Source organism: Achroia grisella, unplaced genomic scaffold (genome assembly GCF_030625045.1).
Source record: "Achroia grisella isolate CSIRO2021 unplaced genomic scaffold, CSIRO_AGI_Agris_v1 utg862, whole genome shotgun sequence".
In the NCBI taxonomy this organism is placed as follows: domain Eukaryota; kingdom Metazoa; phylum Arthropoda; class Insecta; order Lepidoptera; family Pyralidae; genus Achroia; species Achroia grisella.
The window spans coordinates 233,854-240,748 of record NW_026713046.1 but is presented as its reverse complement, the minus strand read 5'-3'; positions in this window follow the sequence as shown (position 1 = coordinate 240,748).

Sequence of the window (6,895 nt, the reverse complement as noted above, 5' to 3'; positions counted from 1 at the left end):
TCTTCTCAATTGGATCTATATACCGAACTGGACGGTAGGGAAAAAATATAATGTAAAAACTTGACGTTCATTAGCCGCTAAAATGACCTACATGAATAAATGATTTTTGAATTTTGAATTATGTTGATCGTATGTTTCTTAATTGTTATTGTGTAATTATTTATTTAAAAATAAAACAAAAAGGAAATTATACACATTTATTTATGTTGAAAATTGCATACCTGTTACTCGTTATTATGTAATTATTTATTTAAAAAAACATTTAGGTATTCAAAAGAGCAACACACAAGTTTCTTACTCATTCTTCTTGTGATGAATCTGCGTTCCGAATGAGTGGTAGAATCAAAATATGACTATTCAAAAGTGCTTGTATTGAGTTTATATGAATAAAGATTATTTCTATTTCTATTTCAATAAAGAAATATGATTATTCAAAAGTGCTTATTAAGTTTGTTCGAATAAAGATTTTTCTATTTCAGAACTGTGTTATTTATAAATTGACTTCGATTTATAAATTACGGTGGTTATTTGCGACTAGCTGTTACACGGGACTTCGTCCGTTATAATATTTTTTTTTTAAATAAAAGTAGCCTAAGTTACTCTTTATAACATTAGCTATCTTCGAGTAAACGTCTCAATAATATCGTTTCTGTCTGTCTGTCTGCTTGACAACGCAGGAGTGGTATCATGGTAACGTCACATGATAACGTGTTGTACCACTTACCTTACGCTTGTTTGCCATTCCAATGACCTTAAAAAAGTAAAAATTCTAATCAGTTTAAAAAATATGATTTTTAATATATATATATATATTGCACGGATACGAATGAAAGGCATGATAGATCATAATTATCCTAGATTTATATACTGGATATCTTATGTATATAATTATTTTTAAACCTTAGTTTTTAATATACATTATTTGTATTATTAACCGGGTCTTAACACGAACTAATTTAATGGCAAATAAAGGTATTTACCTCTCTCGACATTTCGACTAGGTTGCACTAGCCGTGGTCACGAGCTGACTGGAGTAACAGAGATGTCAAATGTCATGTTACTTTATGTTCGCGAACTTTGGTTGGACAATCTAGTGATGGTAGATGAAAAAACTGATACCTATCTACGTTGACATAGCTGTTACACCAGTCAGCTCGTGACCACGGCTAGTGCAACCAAGTCGAAACGTCGAGAGAGATAAATACCTTTATTTGCCATAAAATTATTCGTGTTAAGACCCGGTTAATAATATAAATAATGTATGTTAAACACGACAGTTTAAAATAATTATATACGTAAGATATCTAAACCAGTATTCACATGCTGAAACCGTTCAGTGCGGTTGCAGAGGAGCATCCTCACACGTGGAATGAACCACCTGTCCAGGTTTTATCGAAAGACTAGGTACAACATGGCGGTTTTTAAGAAGGGTATAATAAGGTTTCTTAAGGGTCGGCAACGCGCACGTGACATCCGTGGTGTTTCAGGCGTTTATAGACTACGGTAACCATTTACCATGAGATGAGCCGTATGCTTGATTGACACAGTCATAGTATAATAAATAATTCATAAGTTCGGATGCTGCTTGTGGGGACTGGTCTGTTCAGGTTACGAACACTGATTAGACTTTTTGCTTTTGCAATAGCATATGTTGGTGGTCACTCTATTCTCTCAAATTTGAATTTAAATGAATCTGTATCATTGTAAACATCTACAACATTTATTTGAAAATATTACGAGCTGAGTTTCTTGTCAGTTCTTCTCATCTCGAAATCATTCCGATACATTTGACATATCATAAGAGTCTGTAATAACTAGCTGTATCCGCGACTTCGTCCGCGTGGAATTTAACATTATTTTTCTAAAATAAAAGTAGCCTAAGTTACTCCTTATTACATCAGCTACCTGCCAAGAAAGTATAGTTAAAATCGGACCAGCCATTTCAGAGATTAGCCGAAACAAACAGACAGACAGACAAAAATTATACAAAATGTTATTTTGATATATGTGCCGTAATTATATTAATATGCATGTAGTAAAAAACGGTTATTTTAATATTACGAACAGACACTCCAATTTCATTTATATGTATAGATTTGAATTTGAATTTATGCAAGCAGCGCCGCGGGCTATTGTCACTACAAATAATACATTTTTCCTGACAGAGAACACAATTGCAATATGACTCGCAGAATAATAAAAATTATTATTATTGCTCGCAAAACAACACAAGCGATTTCCCCTTACCTACCTATTTCTGATAATAACTTTACTGGAATTGCAACTCAATTCTCCACGGTGGATTATTGTTCAAGAAATATAAGCCTGAAGCTTGCAAGTGTATGTACTAATGGTGCACCGCGGTTTCACTCACCGTTGAATATAAAAGAAACGGGGTCCACCCTCCTCCCCCACCCACCGCACCCGCCCGTTATAACCTTAATTTTCGTTGGCTATTCAGAAATTTTCCTTTCAGCTCCTAGAGTTTAATAGGCTATAACCATCTCCAAGAATTAGGCTATGAAACGCAAAAAGGTTTCTTTTCAAATTCTGCTTGTAATTTTAGATTTTAGATATACGCGTATAGATAAACAAACAGACTCATTAGTTTGTATATTAGTATGCACGGCGCCTAAATAAGGTAGGCAAGTGAAGTGGGGGGTGTCACAGGGCGCGCACCCCGCGGCTGCTCTGTTGACCTACATTGGAGCGCTAATCTATACATATAAATAAAAGTATGTCTGTTTGTAATATTGAAATAACCATTTTTTACAACATGCATATCATTATAAATACGGTACATACACCAAAATAATATTATTTACAATTTTTGTCTGTTTGTCTGTCGGTCTGTTCGTAATCTCTGAAATGGCTGGACGGATTTTGATGGGACTTTTATTAGTAGGTAGCTGATGTAATAAGTAACTTAGGCTACCTTTATGTTAGAAAAATCTTTTATTTTAGAAAATTAAGTTAAATTCCACGCGGACAAAGTCGCGGGTGCAGCTAGTCGTATATAAAAAGCTTGCGTGCCGCGGCCGAAGTACCCGGCGCGGGTCGTTAACCGCGCCGCGGCCCTTCAACCCTGGTGCCCCGAGCCTGCATGCACACTGCACGAATTACACAATACCTACTCTGCAATATATTTTCTTACGGATCATAATGGAATGGTGCACCCGTCTGCGCTAACGGTTTACGCTGGCGGGGCACCAGTAGGTAATAAGATGTGCTTGAGGTCAGGTCAGTTAGCACATTGTGACAGAATAACCATGATTGTTTTCCATAGGATACCGTGTGGAGGTCGACGTGATTTGTTACTTTACTAGCGATGACAAAGAATTCATGCCCAGGGTTTACGTTTCGTTTATTAAAAGGGTTAACGTTTCGTTTCACTCTTAAAAGTTACCACAATTAACAAATTATGACTTAGTATTTCAGCTGTACCACTTTCGGAATATATTAAATCATTAATAACTTAAATTTTAGAACCTCAATGGTCTCGGACAGAGTGGTTTCAGAGGAGCTTCCTCCCGCGTACACTTAGATTGTGGAACGAACTACCTAAGGTTTCTTAAGGGTCGGTAACGCGCAAGTAACACCTGGTGTTTCAGGCGTCCTTAGACTACCGTAACCATTTACCATCAGATTAGCCGTATGCTTGTTTGCCACCATAGTAGTAGAAAAAAATGAGGTCATTAGTTCACATTACTAATAATCTCCCCTACTGTGTAAATTAATGGAATGGTGCACTCGCCTGCGCTAACAGTATACCTTGGGCACCAGTGGAGGATGATAAGATGAGCATGAGGTCAGGTCATCCCATCGTGGTAAATTTAACATGATGGTTTCCAAGAAAAACCACGTGGAGGTCAACCTGACATGGTACATTGCTAACAATGGGGTTAATAATGCGCAGTGGCAGCTTATTATGCTTATGCACATGCATGGCTTCGTTATGGAATAATCCTTTGGGGAGAAAGCACAAACGCCCCAGACCTATTCATAACAAAAAAAAAGTGATGCGCGTGATAGCAAAAATAAAGCGAGTTGCAAACCACACTGTCAAAAATTAAAAATATTAACTTTACCGTCTATTTATATATTGGAGATGGCTGTATTTGTTCATGAGCATTTATCATATTTTAATTTTAAATGTAATAATAGATTAAAAAGCCAACTGGCCCTACCAGAACCTAAAATAGAAATGTTTAGAGCGAGTCCGTATTACCGATCCATTGTAATATATAATGAAATCCCGGAAACCATAAAACAAGAAGATAAAATATAATTTATTAAAAAAAAGGGCTAAAGAACTACTGACCGACAAAGCTTACTATACTGTAAAATAATTTTTAACATACGTACTATAGAAGCTAACTGGACACTACAACAGATCTAAATTTTAAATTTCATTTTGGGAATGAGTCATCTACGATACTGCCATACTCTTTAAACAGAGTCCATGTGTATTGTTAATTTATCATATGTAAATTTATGTATATGCATGTGCAATTATTAATAAATAAATAAATAATAATCCACATTACAAACAATTCCCTCTACTGTGAAGTATGTATCGTTTGTCAGGGCCATCTTTCACCTATTAGAGGCCCTGGGCACATAAGGATAATGGGGTCCTATGACCATAGCAATAAAGCATTATTTTGTTAGAATTGACAGTCATTTTTGAACATGACTCTTTAGATTTGTATATGGGGATGTCCTAACTTCAAAAGAAAGCAGGGAAAATATTTTTAAAAAGTCGTTATGTGAGGAGGTTCAAGTTCCTGCTAGACATTAAAAAAACAGAAACGAACAAATTGACCATAGTCGGTAAGCATTTATTAAGACTGATTTTCAAGCGAGAGTAGAGTAGCTATCGGTTAACGTTTGGTAATGGAGTAGGGACTAGAGTAAATTAGGGAGCCCCAATCCTTCGCGGGGCCCTGGGCACGTACCCAGTGTGCCCATTGGAAAGATGGGCCTGGTTTGTCGTCCGCATTCCCGCAGATTCGGCCCATATATTATATTCGACGACCTCGGTGGTCTAGCGGTGTAGCACACCGCTTTACGACCGATGATCGCGGGTTCGATTCCTCGCACGGCACAAACATTTGTATTCATGAGTATGATTGTTTGTATCGGTCTGGGTGTTTTCTATGTATAAAATGTATGTATTTACAAAAAAAAATATCTATGTATTTGTATTAGTTATCTAGTACCCATAACACAAGCTTTAGCTAGCTTAACTTGGGTCTAGATGGCGCTGTGTGAATTGTCCTGAGATTATTGTTATTGTTACTGTTATATATCCGCGAGGTTGGTATGACCATGGGTTGCTTGATGGGTTGTGCATTATGTACCATAGCCCTCCGCCCCCGCCCGCCCCCGCCCGCCCCCGCCCGTGCCTCGGGTCGATTTAACAACTAATCCGAACTCTAATACCTATATTTAGACACATTTTATGACTATTTGATTGCTTCACAGCACTTAACTGACACAACGTAAAAATAACAGTGTAGACAGACTGTTTCAGTATTCATTACAGATATACGCAATGCAGAGTTCTTAAATTTACCTGAAGTTGTACGTGTCGTGCCTTCAAGAAAAGCTCTAGAGCTATTCTATTTATTTATACTTGTCATTCTTGATATTTGGCAGTTTGTATCCACATAAAATCTTAAGAATGTATATATATACTAGCTGTCCCGGCAAACGTTGTTTTGCCTTAAATTAAAAAAAAAATTAGGGGTGGACTACCCCTAACATTTAGGGGGATGAAAAATAGATGTTGTTTCCGACCGATTCTCAGACCTACTCAATACGCTCACAAAATTTCATGAGAATCGGTCAAGCCGTTTCGGAGGAGTATGGGAACAAAAATTGTGACACGAGAATTATATATATAAGATATATATTCTTTATTGCACTTTTAAATACAGTAATAAACTTAAATATATACAGAATGAGCAAAGATGGACTTATCTCTGAAAGAGATCTCTACCAGCCAACCCAACAGTGAGGCATAGCTATTAGTGAGTGGGTAACACATGTCCAATTAACAATATTATGTTGAAATGTCCAAAAGTTAAGAAAAACAAAACATTTAAAATTCAACATATTAAATAATGTTCTAATTATTATATATTATAATTATATTTATACATACATATATACCTATGTATGAATGTACCTACTGAAAAATATTTATTGAAAAGAGCATGAATGAAGCGGTAGAATCAATAGAAATAGAAATAGAAATAATCTTTATTCAAATAAACTTAATATAAGCACTTTTGAATAGTCAAGTTTTTTTATTCTACCGCTTATTCGGAATGCAGATTCATCACAATAAGAATAAGCAAGAAACTTGTGTGTTGCTCTTTTAAATAAATATTGATTTACTTATTTATATTTAATTAACAACAATGATTAGGCATGCGACAATCAACATAGAAACCGCTACGCACTTAATCTCTGTTCAATCAGATAACATTGTCAGCGCTATGAATTTTAAGTTAGATATTTTCTACAAAAACATTATTATCATTTATATATTCTTTAATTTTATAATAAGCTTGTTTACAAAGAAAATATTTTATGACACATTTGATTTTTTTTCTGGCAAATTGACTACAGACTCTGGAAGTTTGTTGTAAAATAAACAATAACAAAATATATGCTACTAGCTATGCTATCTTTCAAGTTGGAACAAATTGCATTCTATGTGCAAATCTGATGCTTATATTTTGCGAAAAATAATATTACAACGAAATAGAAATCACACAGAATCTCAATCATATGCAATGATCAGTTTTATTTCAGCAACTTATATTTTAAAATCAGTAGAATTGAATAAAATAGAAAATCATTTATTCAAATAAACTTACATTGA